Source organism: Dermacentor andersoni, chromosome 8, assembly GCF_023375885.2.
Source record: "Dermacentor andersoni chromosome 8, qqDerAnde1_hic_scaffold, whole genome shotgun sequence".
Lineage (NCBI taxonomy): Eukaryota > Metazoa > Arthropoda > Arachnida > Ixodida > Ixodidae > Dermacentor > Dermacentor andersoni.
Genome location: NC_092821.1, coordinates 43,645,659 through 43,663,893, shown reverse-complemented (window position 1 = coordinate 43,663,893; position 18,235 = coordinate 43,645,659). Strand labels below are relative to the sequence as shown.

The following is an 18,235-nucleotide window of genomic DNA, read 5'->3' as shown; positions in this document are numbered from 1 at the left end:
CCGCTGAAGACCGGAGGATCTCGTTGGCGTAGAGCACCGGAGCAGATGACAGGCGATGCCAGGGGAGGATCGGGCTGCGCGGCGTCCTGACGCATGGCAGAAACGGTAGGGAGCGTACGGCTGCGGAGTTCCAGGTTTGGGAAGGGCCCAGCACCTCCACCAAATGTCAAGAGGCGTTATAGTTCAATGGATAAAACGCTCAGATAGCAAAGCACCGCAGCGAGAGGACACAGAGCTTCGGCAACACAGGCACAAGGCTTCCAACCACTCGTCGTCGTCGTCTTTCTCGGAGCAGTGCCCGCTGCTCGTTCTTCTCCAGTACAAATCTCATTTCTTGCAGTGTGTGGATACACCTGGTTCACTGTTCTTTGTTGGCGTTTGATTGGGTACTTTTTAGCTTCAGTATCAATTAGAAGAGAGCATATTTTGTGTATATTGTCATTCATAGTGTTAGCTTGTCAGAGGGGTATTGAAAAGTTAAAGCTGACTGAAGCTTTAAAGAAAAGGGACTTCAGCTCAATAACGAACTTTTGGCAGCAGTGGGTTGCTAGAATTCCTCTTAATATATAGCACAACCTTATTTATGACGTTTGCTTGCGCTGAATGAGAACAAGCTACTCAATGAAAAATAGACAATGACATGATATGAAAAGCGCAAACGATCTCGTACATATGAATATATTTGCACAGTCTGAAGAAACTCGAGAAGAGCCACAATGTGATTGTGTGGCCGCAATCACCAAGCATTGCATTCGTATGTGCTCTTTGTCGTTGGCAGGTTGCCTCCGCTATACATATTTCCAAAATGAAGATTGGCTGAAATTCCATCGTACGAACAATTCTAGCATATTATTTTTTTAATATGGCCGGTTTCTGCTGTTTTTAGCAATAAGCAATATTTCTTGCTTGCGGTCGTATAAACAAACCAAAAAGTGCGAGTGACGTCTGCAAGGCCAAACACCCCTTGCACTTTAGCAAGCATGTCGAGAAATAGTTCAAAAAACTGCGTGACGTGTTTAAGGTTTCATATCTACCAAAGTGGCCGGTGTGACATAGAGAGGATTCTTGAGCCTTACGAGCACAGATGGCCATTTACCTTTGCATTTTCAGGAATGTAGCTTTACACCCGATATCATTGACCTACCGCTGTTGAATACAGAATGAGGATAGGAATGAGCCGCTGGAAGCATGCCTCATTAGTAATGGGCGACGCGGCATACAATTGCCCGGCGCCGTCTCTTAAGCTCGCGTAGAATTCTTGTGCGCGGAGCAGCGGCCGGACATTTCATTACATACGGCTCCTGCTGTCTGCCTCATTCTTAGGGTTAGAGCCTGTGGTTACATATATATATAAAAAATATTCTATATCCAGGTCTGGACCTGTAGCATTCCTCATCTCGCTTCTCGTCCACTAAAAACAGTCGCTTTCTTATCAAGCCTTGACGTGGTTTGACGTGTTGTGTGTCTCGCTGGGTAAACTGGGCAATTTCAAGAATAGAATAATAATATCGGATACCATGTAATCAAAAATGGCATCTTGGTCGGACAATTCTGGCACCAGTACACGATGCGTCCTCTCAAGGGTTTTATTCTAGTTTGCGACGTAGGCCTACGCCGGCCGCCGTGCAACTATAACGGCTATGGGAAGCCAATCGTGCCAATGCGGTTGCATTAAAGTTGCAAAGTTGTAACGTGCTAACCATTGTGATTCTCAGTTTTTTCCCGCTATGGCATCCGTGTTTCGACGAGGAAGTGTATCGGGCGGTCTTTCACATACCTGAGTCGCGGATAGGGAGTGCATAAAGGACAGCTGTGACGTTAGCGCTGAGAGTATTGGAGACGAGCATTTACGTAGTGGGACTGGAATATGCGTTAGAAGTGGCGTTTCTTCTGTTCAGTGTGTCCCAAGAGGGCACTTACCCGAGCCTGCTTAGGAGGTTTATAGATCGTATCTTTCGACTGGGTGTAGATCCACTACACATTAGGCCTTACACCTCGTAGATTGCGGAATATATACCCATACTTGCAATTTCACCTGTAGCATTCATGAACTCCACTCGTTTCTCGGCTTTCAACTTCCACGCGAAGATAGGTCAAGAGTTCTTTCAACTCCTCATCGGCTGTCGCTGTAGTTGAGTCTTCCTGTTGTATACAGCCTGAACTGTCGATAGCAGACGGTGGTTACTTTGAACAGTGTTCTTTTTGGTAATAGCAATGAGAATGTCTGCTGGCAGTGCGATCAACAGAATGTCCGTCATCATAGTTGGGTAGCTTGCAGGACTGACGTTTAGACCTTTGAGGCCTCTGATATGGCATTGCAGATAATCCAATAGCCTTCGAAGGTTGTACACATCTTCTGAGGAACCAACTGCTGGTAGTGTGCGCCGGCGGCGTAGATGCTCCTGCCACAATGCGACGCTATCGCCAAAACGACTCTCCAGAATTTTGCTAGGCGTCGTCGTAGCACTCGCCTGTCGCTTGTAGACCAGAAATTGAAGCTGCAGCTACACCGCTCAGAAGACTCTTCAGATATTAAAATCGTTCTCCTTTCGTCAGCTTTTCTTTTCATTTTCATGCACAGATGCCTTGAACTGATCCCATAAAGCAGGCCAATGACAAAGCTGTCCATCGAATGCCTGTAACTGTAGAATTGGAAGCTTTATTGATTTTCGCGGGGCGCGATGATCGAGTGCGTGTGATGAACCTGCAGCAGCGGAAGGGACAGTAGTAGAACACTGATTTTGACGGAGTAGCCACTCCCGAGCCTCCAGCTCCCCCAGCATTCCTGGCTCAGCATCTAGATAAGTCAACACAGTTTCAAATTCTGTCCCGAACTCGTCCTCGGGAATAGCTTCTTCTGTGTCGGCGTTAAGCTTGTCCGAGTCCGCATTATTGGTGTGTAATCTTTGCGCTGTCAACGTTTTCAACTACGGCTTTCGCTTCATTGATGATACGCGTATTCATCTGGCGTCGCGCCATTGGTTTGTCTTTGAGGACTTTGAGGCGGTTGATCTTGTGTTTCAACAATGTCTGACCTCGCTCACCTTCTCGTATGGACGCTGAGTAGGTGTCTTATCACGGCGAAGGGTAACGGCGGATGGTCCACTCAGGTCATACCGTCTGGCTTTCGGAGGAGGTTTCCCCTGTCCTTACGACGTCCTGTCTTCGCTTTCAAATTTACCTATGAGCACTCCAGGCGTGTTGGGTCCCGGCGAGTACTACCGCCGGGTTTCGGCACCAGATTATAGAATAAATGGTCACGGCCTATGACGAAACACAATTGTATTTGTATTATTTACAGTAATAGATCGAATGCAGTGCATGACAGACGCTGTCTTCTATTTTTCGTCTTCTCCGTGGGTCCGCGCTCTCGGGTGCCGTGCAGTTGGCTTCTTTTTCTCTAGCTCTTCGAAGAAAGGTAAATATTCAATACATCCATCGTGCCAATATTGTAAGCAACGTGCTCCGGCAGCGTGTAACTGAAGCAGCATTTACATTTTCTTTTTCGGAGGCATGACATTTATCATCTCAGTGAACACTATGTTGTTTCACTTAGATATAATGATATTCAGCCTCCTGAAAACATACTCAACATCAGCGCTGTCCCACACAGCTGCACTACTGATACAGCAAAAATAGCCAACCGCATTTTTGGATGAATTTCACCGTAGCCATTTCACGAGCTCAACTTCCCTAAAGCGAATATGCGAAAATGGTGAAGAGTAAGGCTCCTACAATCTGCCAAAACATATTTACCCTAATAAAGAGGAGACATGGCGACGTGGATGAAGTGCGAATTACAGTGTTTATGGATGATGATAATTATTTTCCCATACTTCCAAAGGAGCATGGATAAGATGCACGTTTGCGGCACGTTGACGTGCTCGAAGTTGAACGTGTGGCTTGTGAATGTGCACTGCCCCCACGGGAACAAGTTTGGTCGCTAGGCAGCACAGACAACCGCTAAACTGCCAACACTGGTCATTCGGCGAGCACAACGCTTAAGCGTTGTCTGCCCATTCTAACCTTCTCCTCCCACGCGCGGGAGGCGCCGGTGGCGTCCCTGTGTGCCTGTATGTGTGTGCGCACGCTTCAGCACCTTTCCCTGCTGCGCGAGGGATGGTTGAAAAGAAAATATAACTTCCGATTTCTGCGTAATGTTTGTTCACAGTATCACTCAAGCTGTAATTTCTTGTACGTGGAACTTTAATTTAGCATTTCCAATAGCGACGCTCAAAAGTCAGATACCGTAGACAATAGACTTGATTGTCACCTTTTGGCGCTGAGACAGGGTTACCTGTGCTCCTTTGAACGCCAGCGGTCTGTGAGTTCAACGGAGTGGATTTTGCTCCGCCTCAACCAAGAAATGGCGCCCGGCTGCGTGACCAGGCCGGCACCATCCAGCGCGCCGCGTATGGTTGTGAGATGGTTCTAATTGTCGTAATTACTACAACCAATCTCCTTTGCCAGTAGCCATTTCATACTTACGTCTACTCTCGATTACGGGAGAGCCAGCACATTTTTACAGTAAGCTGTTATGAGCTCATTCCAATCGCCGTTCCGATAGGCGTTGGTGTCTATAGCAGCTATCGCTGGGAATGAAACACACACACACACACACACTGCCCCTGCACCCCGTACACGACGCGGGTATGGTGAACCAGAGAAGCTACAACTTACACGGGTATGGTGAACCCGAGAAGCTGAAATGTGCGGAACCAGTGTTTATGTTGATTTCGTCGTTGTCGTTGCTCTCCCTAGTGGCCCATAACGGCGGATCCTCGGCCCGACGTCGCCGCTGGCGATCTCGCTCGGCCGCGGCGTCGGCGGCATAACTCGTTTCGCGAACGAGCTTGGCCGTGCGAGCCGACGGATCGGCCCGACATTAGACAGTTTTAGTACTGCGTACGTAGCGTACGAAACGGCGTTGCGTACGTAAGACCACTACGTTCTGCAAAGTGCGCGTGTGCAGAACGCAACGCGTACGGTACGTGATGCGTACGCGGCCTCCGCGTACGCACGCATCCGATTCTTGCGTGCGTACGTAGGGAGACTTGCGTGCTCCTTTAGTGGTTCTCGTTTGTTCGGGAGAGCGCGAGACAAAAGAGTTTCCCAGAATGGCGGCGTCAAAGGCGACCAGCGGAAGGCTGTACTTTTCAATGGCCTACGATTTGGCTTTACTGCGTGAAGTGAAGGCGCAGAAGCCATTCCCAGATCCTGCATGGTGGGAATGCATAGGGAAAATAGGAACTTTGTTTTTGAGAAAGTGTTCAGTGTGTGCTGCTTGCGCGAAAGGCTCGACCTGCTTTTGGCGCAGTTCGTCGCAAATGACCGTGCCAGCCTCAGAAAGCAAGTACTCGTTCTTTTTTTTTTATTTTTTCCATATGATTCGCGTTTTTCATCCGTATTAAAAGTAGAGTCTCTTAAAGGCCTAAACATAGTTAGACGAAGCGGGAACTTGCTAACACGTTACATCACGTTAGCGAGATCAACTGCTCCGACGCGCCTGGCGTCTAATGCTCACCCGCTTACCCACGTAGGCATTTCGCAGTACTAAAAGCCCTAACGCGACATACGTCCTCCGTTCCGCAAAGCACTTGCGTGCTGCGTAGATATCGTCATGGCGCCGTACTAAAACTGTATTGCCGCCTGCGCTCCGCATCGCGGACCCGATCTTCTGCCGGGGCTTTGATGCGACGCCGACGAGATCTCTCGCACCCATGCTCTCGGCGCTGTTGCTCGTAGACCAGCTGCCCTTCGGCAGAACGAACGAAGCGTGGCCATATGGCGTGGCTGTCGCGGAGGGATACGGGGGAGACTACTGCGCACGCGCTCTGTTGCGAGAGAGAAACGACGTCGCTATCGTCGCACGCTATAGAATTTCTTTCTCTATGACTATAGCTTCCGCTGGAGGGTTTCTGTTCTTGAACCGGGAGCGTTTCTACGCACATACAACTTCGCTCTTAAAATTCTTTGCGTCAACGGCGCAAACGAGCTAGTGTCACTGCTCGCGCCTTTGTCGTCGTCGTCTTCATGCACAGCTGGCTCCGCTGCCGCTCAGCATTCCAACGTAGAGATTCATTTCTGTCGTCCTAATAGGGAGGCCGTATTTACACGGGTATGAGTCATTGTTTAAGGGGGTACGAGGTTAAGGGGTTTCTGTGGTTGGACCGCGTGCGTTTTGCCTAGGCATATACAGCTTCGCTGTAAAATCTTTTCTACTGGCTTCCATGCACTGAGCGCTAGTAGTGAGAGAAGAGAGCGTTCAGTGCCTTGCTCGTATGGGCTACGGAGGTCCGGAAATTCTACAAAATGCGCTGTCAGCCTTCAGCACCATCTCGGAGCATTTGCGTCGCTTTCCGTAATTCGAGGGCCAGCCAATGATGTTTATCGAGTGGACCGCTTCGTAGCAATGAAATTAAACGTATTTGTTAAATGTTAAAATGTTACCTCGTCTGCATGAGCCCCTGTCTAGTGCTGAAGTTTTAAACTGCGAAGCCAGCGCTATCACTCAGGTTCAGGGTCCCTGTGTTTAAAAGGGCCTATCTGTGTCAGTCCAGTATTACCGATATGTAAGTTGTCGCTAGGACGAACTAGGATTGGGCTGAGGCTTTAGCAATGGGAAATGGTAAATTAAGATTTTGTTTGCTTCACATAGACGAAACTACAAAAAACGTTCACTAGGAACCAGCAATTTGGTTAAGCAGAACTTCCGCGGCCGTTCATGACTTCCTACTTGCCCAAGACGGAAGCTAAATGGATAGACATGCAGCAGGCGACTCTGCTAGATACACGAGAAGGAAATGGTATTTCTGTGAATGGAGACAACTACCCAAGTTTTGGCGATAACGGTAAAACATGCCGCAATAACATCAAAGAAATAACAACTGAAGAATTCCTCGATGTGCCTCGACAAGCTGATCGTGATATTGAAGGATATTTCGAAAGAGTCACAAGAAGCTGAAGTACTTACAAGAGACGCAAGTGATAACGCACTGAATACTATGACGAAACTGTTTTTCCACATACATGAGGACGTTCAAGAATTTCTGACCAAAGTAGATTTAATATTCTTCGTGACAGCGCACAGTTAGTTGTGCAGTGCGCTGAATAGCTGCATTTACGAAAAGCTAAAGCAGGAGTGCTTAAAGGATTCCATTTTATCATGCAAATACAATATATCAGCCGTCTTTTGGGGTCTCCTTCGGCTTTTAGTGCAGTTTCAGTTATTATTTAGCTCCGTGAAAATTTGGGTGCTCCAGGAATTGTAGATATTTAATTTGGTAGATAAATTCTGTCAAGATGGATTTACTTTTCATGGACCCATGGAGTTTACTACCTCTTGTATTTATTGAATTAAACGACAGGCCAAGAGTCATGCTTTTTATTTCTCTAAAAGACATGTACAGGAATACCTCTACGCCCTCCATTAGGTTTCTACCATGACCCGGGGTCGCAAAAATTGCATAATTGGGCATAGGGGGGACGCACAGCTCATAGTTGTTCTCGAAAATCCCACACGCTTAAAATTAAATAACCTTTTCAAAGTGCCATCAGATCCTGCCTTCGAAAAAAACTTAGAAAAATAAATATTAAGAATGACAACCGCGGTTAGGCGGCAATTGTCAAAGGGCAGCATTACTCACGTTAGGATATCGTATGCAATACGGTGGTTGACTAGAACGATTAGGTTTGAGAATGCTGTAAGTTCTTTTTGAAAATCGAGGTAAATACAGCGAAACGTAGCTCACCTGCATATGCAGCGACAGGCGTTACTTCCCCAGCTGATCATAAAAGAAGGCATTACGTGACTGCCAGTGTTATTTTTTTTCTTCCTCATAATGTGCGGCAACACCGCATTTTTGTTGTTTCGATTGTTCACAATAACTCTTATAGACTGTTAGTTATCTCATTAAAAACATTCTACGGAACCCATATCGCAGGTGATGCTTTTGCATGCAGCCAACGACGTAAGCGACAAAATGACCTCTTAGCGGCCATATTCTGGACAGTATTTACAAGAAGAGGTCTAGGCTAAGGGAACTTGCATTTCTTTCCTAAATACCAAAGCAAGAAACAATACTACGTGTTAATATTCAACCGACCACACAGCCAAATTTTAGCTTGCTATAAAGTTGAGCAAGAACAGAACTCGGGCATGGAAAATACATGTATTTAACAAAGCCCTATATTAAGGGACCAGCTCTTGAGCTTCCTACACACCGACAACATATTCCATAGTTTAGCTAAAAAAAAAGCGATTTCTTGGACTGCACCTTTATGCATGCCTATCGCGTAGCCTACTCTTTCATATACAGAGTGTGCCAATTAGTACAAACACGCCATGTATGTGATCATCCGGACTTTTCGAAGTAAAACGCAGAATTTAGAAGGCTGTTACAACAACGCCCGTCAGGGTCCTTTGAAGGACGTCTTAGAGTAAGATAGCATACCTGCAGCCTATCAAGCATTCTTGTGTAGTTTATTAACGTCGACATAAGCGGTTGTTTAAGATTGCACCTACGAGCCTCTCGCCTGCAACCACGTCTTAACTGATAACGTTGCTGCGTGCAGCTTATAATAAAATGATTTAACGCCTAGTGGCAAGTACATTTGACGGACGCGTTTAAAGTTATCTTGGTATCCACATTTCTAGTAGGCAACGTGATAGAGAAGTACGAAACAGCCCGCCACTTATATTTTTAAATAAATATTTGTGTAGGCTAGCTTGGAATGACGGGTGATGCTTTTTACTCCTTCTATCGGAGGCAAACAGAAGGTATCAAAAATTGTCCGACCCAAATAAACAAGGCAGTCATTGCAAAAGACGGAGACAGAACGAAACAAAGAAAAGTCGTCTAAAGAAAAGACACGAACATGCTAAAATATCAACATTAAACCAATTATTATGCGAAAGAAGTAAAGCTTAGTTCATATAAGGTTCGAATTATCACATGGCACGTCACAACACCAAAAATATCCACAGCGCACAATGTCACTTATGATCATAGAGAGGCCCCATGCTGGCTACTTGTATTTCCAAGGAGCGCAGTCTACAATAATATATATATATAATGTCACTCCTCAGGTTGTAACAAAATCAAGATCAAGGGACATTTCGAAAAAAAGTCATAGTTTTTTTAAGGCAAAGCATCGATTGCGATAGAAAATTATTAGAGAGCTATACAAAGTAAATATAGAAGTTTTATGGGCTGTATGAACTTATAGGCATTCGCTTACTAACAAAACTAACGAGCATGGCGTCACGGATGCACCGTCAAACGTAAACACATCTCATTCGATGACCGCGGGCACTCGCTGTCAGAACGCTGGCTTAAGAAAGAGGGCAGCAGCGAGCGTATTCAGCTTCGTGCGGCCACTCGCTTCGACGAGAACTGAGCAGTGAGAACACAGCGCACACGAAGCTATCAACCCTCGGCGCCTTTAGACACTGTTCTCCTCGCCGATTGCTTTCAAGATAGGGCTCAGGCTGCCGCGTTCAGCCGAGCCACACGCGGCCGCCATCGGGGTAGAACGCAACCTACTGCCCCTACCGGTGCCTTGCGCGCGAGATGGAAGACGGCGCGCTTCCTCTCCGCCTACCGCCCTGCTCACCTCCCTTGTGCGCGCCAGATCAAACCACCATCCTCGGCTCACCCTAGCAGGCTGTCGCTCGCAACCACACGATACCGAGTGTAGTCACGTTGTTATCGCAGTGGAACCTAATACGCAACATCAGGCCGACCACGAAGGTTTGAGTACGCCTGGAGCGTCCTTATAATTGCTATCGCAGTAAACGTTAAGCATCAGCGCGTTATCCAAGAACATATTTAATGGTAGTTATTTCTCCTATTTGTCCGTGAATCTTGTCGTTTCTAAATGTTCTTTGAAGGCGCCACGTTCGCTGTTATCCACTTCCACTCTCGAATGTGGCCCCGATATTTGCAGTGAAAGCGGCATCTTGTCCAGAGCATTCAAATTCTCTCGTATTTTTTTCTGCAGGCAACGAATACGGCAATGCAAAAGAAGAGCTGTTCAATTCTTTCTTCTCATTCTGCACAAAAGCACACCACACTTTCATCTCGACCTACTTTATGTTAAAAAAAGAACATTTCTGTAGACAGTCCATAGAGGTAATCTGTATATTACTAGTTTGAGGCAACGTGTTCCGGTTACTGGCGTATTCATCAGTATTCTTGGGGAAACGTGAAATACAACGCAGTTCCGACCACCGACCACAGAGTTCCGACCACCTGCTTCTCGACAAGCCCCTTCAAACTTTAATAATAGGCTGGGTCTTGCTTTTTTGTCAAACACGCCACGTGCGCGTTAATAAACGCACCATGTGTGTAACAGAAACCCCCATGGCAGACCGATGAATAAGAAGATATGAAATATTACGAGCAAAATTTGCCCAACCTCCCTCAATACCAAGGAATAAAGGTCACTTATGGCAGCACTTGACAAATTTACGGGCGCCAATCACTACTTTCGACAAAGCAGCCGCCTATCTTGTTTTTCAAACCGCAACACAAGAAATGCCTCCGCCTGATCTACTCTCGAAATACTGGCACAATACTGTCGTAATACAGCCATACTACTGCCCATAACAGTACCAAAATGGAACAAATCCACTCTTCACAGTCCTCATCGCTGAAGCTGCTCATCACAAAACGTCACAATGCGAAATGTGAGAAATCCCGCTAAATCTCGTATATTGTGCTTCAAACCGCAGAAAACGCCAACACCTTATAGCGAAATACAGAGCGCTTGCATTCCGAAAACAGCAGGCGCAACGAGCGCTATCTCCGTGGTGCCCACGACGTGCCCCATGACTAGAACGACAAACTCCGTAACGCAAGCTCGACTAATGAAGGCTCCTTGCTTTCATAAGGTACAACCATCTTTATGAATCGGTTCAGCTCCAAGGACTCGAAGTCGCGTGTAAGCCTATTTTCCTTTGGTTCGACTACTTTAATTATTTTGTGTTAATGTAACCTAAATGAAGACGTACAATAACTCCCACAAACGAAGGCGATGATATTGCTTAAGATGAAGCACTGAGGATTTCGCAACTCTTAAAACATGAAAACTGAAACGTATGTCTCATGTCACCTCTCATGACGCTGTCTTCTTTTTTGTACGACCGATTCTTTCCAAATTCATGTCACAGTTCCATATTTTACTAAAAAAATTGCACAGCTACATGCGATATGTGTACTGTACGAGTTGAAAATCTGCAGTCCGATTTGTAAAACGGGTCTTCAAGCTTTCTGTAGCAAAGCGAGGAGGGCAAAATTACATCTGAACAGATAGTTACCCAACCTAGAAGCTAACAAACGCTCAAATCGCACACTTCTTTTGGCTAACATATTCGCGTGAAAGGCAAATATTTTCTGCGTAGTATGGCAAAACATGCCAACACATTGGAAGTGGAGCTTATTGCACTAGTTACACTCCCAGTCAGAACAAAGCTATTCTTTCTTCAAACGACATCGGCCCCGCAATTGCAATGAAACATTATTTCAAGTCTTCAAAACGTTATACACTTTCCATACGGATGAGTCAATGAAAACGTAATTTTTTACATGCCAACGATTTCCGATAGTGCTCGGTAAAACTTTCGTTTCTAAGGCAAAGGAAGGTGGTAAAATGCTTACGGAAAATATATCTTCAAAAGCAAAAGCCGGCTTATCCGCCCTAGCACCAGCAAGTCCCAGTATGCAGATCACTGCGAAGCGACTCATCCTGAAGCTTTCCTCTATGTAAGCACTTTCACTAGGGACGCATGTATGCCTGTATATATTCGACGGATGCGTGGGATATACAGAAAAGTCAAGCTGAAGTGCAAACTGGATGGTATTTATATGCACGAGCTTTCTTCCCTCCCTCGGTATATTCGCGTCGCTTTAGTTGGCCTTTGATTTTAAGGCTGCGTGACGTGTACGTGGGAGCCATTATGTTCATACCGAACGATTTTAAACAGTTCTGCGCGAGATAATACAAAACAGTTTGAGTCCTGCAGGAGATAACACAATCTCAGATAACAGAGGCTTTTCGTGAGACATTGAGACCAACTTGGCAGCCATTCCTTCATCCCAGTTACACCAAATTTAGTTTATTCATGTCTCGTCAAATGTTTACGCACATTATTTTGGTAAAACAAAATAAATGTTGTACCAATGTATCTCCCAAAGTAAACATGTTTGGAAGACCTCCTGCAAAGCATTTATAAAATATAACATGATTAAGACGGCAACTAAGGTTTAAAACCGCAGAAATATTCAAATCAGCGTATCAGAAGAAATTAAGCAACACATCAGACAGCTAAAGATGGGACAGGACTAAGTAAGAAATTTAACGGTTGTGAATTAGACATGTGAGTACAATCAATTAGCTGTAATTAGTAACACAATAGTTACATAATATATCATTACATTCATACACAAAAACTAATTTTATAGAGATCATTATGGATGAACAGTATTTTGCTAATGATAGTGAAACCGTTACATAAGTATTGCGAGTTGAATTACATAACGTAAGTTCTCCACAAATCAGTTTTGGGCGCCTTCATCAACAGTATTGTGACAAGGATGATTTGATATTCGATGGCATAGAATTCCAAAGTGAAATGGCTGACACGAGGGCTATTATTCTGCCATATTTGGGTTTACTTTTGGAAGAAAAAAGATTTTTCTGATTTAAAAGCGCGTGTTATTCACATTGCAAGTCCCTCAGCGGGAATTCCTCAATTACGGCAACTAAATAAGATGATACCTAGCGCAGGTTGAAGTGCGCAAGCTAATGGCAAAATCTCAAGGCGGTGGTAACTGAGTGGTGCAGATGCCATGTACGAACTATGAGTGATTATTCGAACTACCTGTTCTAAAGACGCATAAACGATGACACGCGTGTGTGATACGTGTTGCCCCATGATGAAACACATGAGGTGAGGTGACTGGTAATGAAAGCGTAGTAACGTGATTTCGGAATATCTTGCTGGAAACACTGCATTGTTGGAAAGAGTATAAGGAATGCGAGAAGCAAACCTTCTTAGTAATTGATTTTATGTGAGTGTTGAACTTGAGTTGAGGCCTGCTGCAACGCCGAGGAAAGTGATAAAATTTGATAGGCGAGTGTCGCATGTATCTATGCATAGTTAAGAAATCTTTGTAGGCGTTTTTCATGAAGATAGAAGTAAGTTAAAGCTTGCTTTAACGGAGCAAATGGTTACGAAGCTTTTCTTACAGCGTGCGATAACATTTGCGATTTCGGTGCTTAGCTTTGTTGGTAGACTGTTAGCGTTAGTTTTCTCTGTGAAATATGATTGTGTCGTCGGCACAGAGGATGGTATCGGAATAATTAGAGGATGATGGTAATTCACTGATTTAAATAAGGAAGAAAAGAAGAGTCAGAATTAATCTTTGGGGAACGCCATGGTTAGTTGTCATAGCAGAAGATAAAACATCTCCATAGCTGAAGGAGAAGTGAGGACACCGAGGGCCCGACCTTTATTAGTAATATCACAAGAAGCCAACAAATAAAGCTACCTTTGTTTGTTGGTTTCCTATGACATCTCCATAAATAACAACTTGGGATCTCCCAGTAAGATAGCTACGCAAATGCGCTAAAGTAGGCCCGCAGCTTTCCAGGGATTCATGTTCGGCATAAAGAATGGCACGAATATTGGTTTGAAAGGATCTAGCTATATCAATGAATACAGCCTCTAGCTATAGCCCATTATCAATAAACATTTTTTGATACTTGTATATGTCATCCGCGCTAATTCTGATGATATGTGAGCACGTAAAGCAAACTGCTGATGTTTCAAAAGGTTAACTTTGGCTAGGTAGTTCATTTGGTGATTTATGGTTAACTTCTCAATTAATTTAACATCTTTATCAACGTATAGAGAAAAGAAAAGGTTGTGAAAAGAGCTGGGAGGTTAACAAGAAGTAGTTCTAGTTAACAACCCTGCATGGGGTGGATGCGTAGGGAGATAAAAAGAAAAAGAGCGAGCAAGGAGGAGACAGAGAGAAAGAGGGACCAGCACAAACAAGCCGCGTACGCTATAGAGCAGTAGGGGGCGGCGTTCCTAAAGTCTATCGTGAAGGCCCGTAGACCGCAGTAATATTACTAACGCGAACAAGGCTTTCTGCGCGGATGTTCATTGGTAGAAGAGGAATATAGCCTTTAATTCTGGTAGAGAACGATTGTCTAATTGGTCCACCATTCTGCACATCACTTACCTCTCATCACTATATGTATAACGCGGGCAGACACAGATAATCTGCGCAGGCGTCTCTTCACAACTGCATGTGTCGCGCGTTGGGCTGTTGGCCATGCCAATTAGTAAGGCAAACAGTTGGTAAATTCAACGCCCAGCCAAAGATGCTACATCACGGTCTGTTCACGTCGCGACAGTCCAGGCGGTAGATGCATCTGTATGCCCGGCGAAAACGAACGCTACATGGTGAAAACGTTCCAGTCCAAAAGGGGCAGAGTAAATTCACGGGAGATCGATCGCAGCCAAGAGGCGGCGTCTGTTCGCGAAAGCGGAATCAAGACACCTTGACCACTTTCATGAGCAGATAGCGCGGCTTCGTTGGCGTGTTCATTAGCGCTCATGTTACAATGTCCTGGAAGCCATTGAAATATCATGTTGGCTGTCTTGTCATGGCTCCGATGATATATCTGCCAAATTTCTGAGGCTACCCGCCGTGGTTGCTTAGTGGCTATGGTGTTGGGCTGCTCCGCATGGAGGTCGCCGGATCTGATCCCGGCAAGGGCGGCAGCATTTCGATGGGAGTGAAATACGAAAACACCCGTGTAGTTAGATTTTGGTGCACGTTAAAGAAACTCAGGTGCAGTGGCATAGCCACTGCACCTGGGGTTCTTTAACCTGGGGAGGGGGGGGGGGGGGGTGCCTCATGACAGCTCGGCCTCCGCCTTATAAAATTTGTCGAGGTATCAAATACATGAATAACTTCACTGCCATTGCCAAATATGCTGCACATTTTCAAGACAAATAAAATATATATTTTCTCATAAAAGAATACACTTGTATATACCAAAAATTGTGCCCAGAATAGCTGATATCAATGGTTCCATGCTTTTAGCCTATTTAATATGTAAAGAAAATATCACACGAACTTTACGACCACACCAGTTCGAAACCAGCAAAGCAGTGCATGCCCTTGATATGAAAAATGTACCCGCCATGGTTCCTTTGCGGTTATGGCGTTGCGCTGCTAAGCACGGAGGTGGCGAGATCGAATCCCGCCTACGGCGGCCGCATTTCGATGTGTGTGAAATACGAACACACCCGTGTACTTGGTGGATTTAAGTGCACGTAAAAGAACACCAGGTGGTTCAACTTTCCAGAAACCCCTACTGCAGCGTGCCTCATAATCAGAAAGTGGTTTTGGCACGTGAAAGAAAAAAGAAATATGAAAAATGTAAACGCCATGAAATGAATAAGTTGAGGTCACATATTTTAATGAAACGTCATTCAAGGACGTTGTTTATATATTTATACATATACAAAGGCCAGTCCTCCATAAACAAAGCAACAAAATCCCAATAAAGAAAGGCGTCAGGCAGGGAGATACTATCTCTCCAATGCTATTCACAGCGTGTTTACAGGAGGTATTGAGAAACCTGGATTGGGAAGAATTGGGGATAAGAGTTAATGAAGAATACCTTAGTAACTTGCGATTCGCTGATGATATTGCCTTGCTTAGTAACTCAGGGGACCAACTGCAATGCATGCTCACTGACATTGAGAGGCAAAGCAGAAGGGTCGGTCTAAAAATTAAACTGCAGAAAACTAAAGTTTAGCAGTCTCGGGAAGAGAACAGCAGTTTACGATAGGTAGCGAGGCACTGGAAGTGGTAAGGGAATATCTACTTAGGGCAGGTAGTGACTGCGGATCCGGATCATGAGACTGAAATAATCAGAAGAATACGAATGGGCTGGGGTGCGTTTGGCAGGCATTCTCAGATCATGAACAGCAGGTTGCCATTATACCTCAAGAGAAAAGTGTATAACAGCTGTGTCATACCAGTACTCACGTACGGGGCAAAAACCTGGAGGCTTGCGAAAAGGGTTGTACTCAAATTGAGGACGACGCAACGAGCTATGGAAAGAAGAATGATGGGTGTAACGTTAAGGGATAAGAAAAGAGCAGATTGGGTGAGAGAACAAACGCGAGTTAATGACATCTTAGTTGAAATCACGAAAATGAAATGGGGCATGGGCAGCACATGTAATGAGGAGGGAAGATAGCCGATGGTCATTAAGGGTTACGGATTGGATTCCAAGGGAAGGGAAGCGTAACAGAGGGCGGCAGAAAGTTAGATGTGCGGATGAGATTAAGAAGTTTGCAGGGAGAGCATGGCCACAATTAATAGATGAGCGGGGTAGTTGGAGAAGTATGGGAGAGGCCTTTGCCCTGCAGTGGGAGTAACCAGGATGATGATTATGATGATGATGATAACAGCCAGTTAAAAATATCAATGACATTGTCCTTTGTTCCAATATATTGGGCAGAAGCAGCTGTCACCGGTCGTGTATTGTGAATAATCGCGCTGAATTTATAGTGGCAATAGAGAGGCGATATAGAAAGCAGGAGTTCTGCAAAATATACGAGGGTGGCTCAAATGAAAGTAAGGCAATGCGAATATATGACTAACGGCGTGCTAACGAGTCGGGCGATTTCAGTCTCATCAAGCTTCTTGTGTTTCTGCTTCAAAAAGTCGGTAACTGACTTTTTCACGTCGTCGTCCGACTCGAACCTGGTTGCCTTGAGCTGGTTATTTAATTGCCCCAGAATGTGTAAGTCACAAGGCGACATGTGTGGCCTGTATGGCAGACGTTTCAGCGTTTCCCACTTGAAGTTTGCCAATTTAGTGTTAACCACACCAGCGACGTGGGACGGGCATTGTCGTGGAGCAAGATGACCCCGTTCGTCTATCTTTCACGTCGCTTGTTCTTGATTGCGACACGCAGCCGATCCGGCGTTTCACAATATCGGAAACGATTGATAGTCTCTCCAGGTTTAGCAAATTCAATCAGTAATGACCCCTGACGATCTAAAGAAAATGACGGCCTTTGCTTTTTTTGAGGGTGGTGAATTTTAATCTTTCCACTGTAAGCATTGCCGTCATGTTTCAGGCTCATAATAGTTGCACGATGATTCGTCCCCGGTGACCACTGAGGACGAATCCTCAATGTGATACGGGATCACATGGGTCAAGGCAGCGCCGAATCTCTCAGTCTTCTGGTGGTGATTTCTATAATCTTGGCATGCATTGCGCACACAAGAGCCGATAACCTCTGCCAGTTGATCGATGCTTATCCTCCGTTCTTGTCTAATCAGGTCATCAAGCTTTGAAACTGTGTTGAGGGATATTGCATGGTGACTTTCGCCCGGTTTTGAATCGTCTTCGCAACTTTCACGTTCTTCTTTGAACCGTTTGCTCCAAAGCTTCACAGTGGCCAATGAAATGCAATGTTCAATGTACACGGCAGCGATACAGCGAATAATTTCTTTTTTCGAAACCCCTTCAGCTATCAAAAACCTTACGACACCACGCTGTTCAACTTTCGGAGTGTCCAAAATGTCACGCAACCATGTTCAACCCAGTGTATGAGAGCATAAAGAACCTTTATCCTCACACCTGCGTGTCACGTTTGTAAATGAGAGATGGCTGCGTGCTACGCGCATGCCTGGTACAATAATGAATCGAGCCAATATTGCGCAAGGTGGGTAGGCTCACTTTCATTTGACTCGCCCTCGTACATAAGAAATGCGAAGATACAATGGAATATACAAATGCGAAGATACAGCTTGACAAAGGGCAAAAAAGTGTCACTGGAAACAAAGTTCACTGCACGTATACACAAAACCTCGCAACAATATATTTGAATATACGTGTAAGTATCGAGTAAATCTACGTATCTAAGAAAAAGTCATGGTATTATTATTGTTATTATTTGTTTTGACCACATAAACACATATACACAGGAAAGGGAAAGCGACGAGCAGGCTGGCAACTGCCACCGGAAGGGGCACAACGCCTGCCTACTCTTCTGAAGGGAGGTGACAGCAACACAGAAATGGAAGATAGGAAGGAGGGGAGGAGAGAGGAAAGGAAGAGCAACAGGACAAATCTAAAGTAGAACGCAGTACACTACGCACGTTGCTCTGCCCAGTTTCGACTCTGCAGCC

General features: G+C 45.2%; 1 long non-coding RNA gene across 1 annotated transcript in view; it reads right to left on the bottom strand.

Moving 5' to 3' along the window:
- LOC129383441 (uncharacterized) overlaps nucleotides 1–11,756 on the bottom strand; it is a 115,538-nt gene extending 103,782 nt beyond the window's left edge. Inside the window, exon 1 of the long non-coding RNA XR_011889810.1 lies at nucleotides 11,661–11,756. This is a non-coding gene — a long non-coding RNA (uncharacterized lncRNA). The remainder of the gene's footprint in view (nucleotides 1–11,660) is intronic.
- Nucleotides 11,757–18,235: the final 6,479 nt, after the last annotated feature.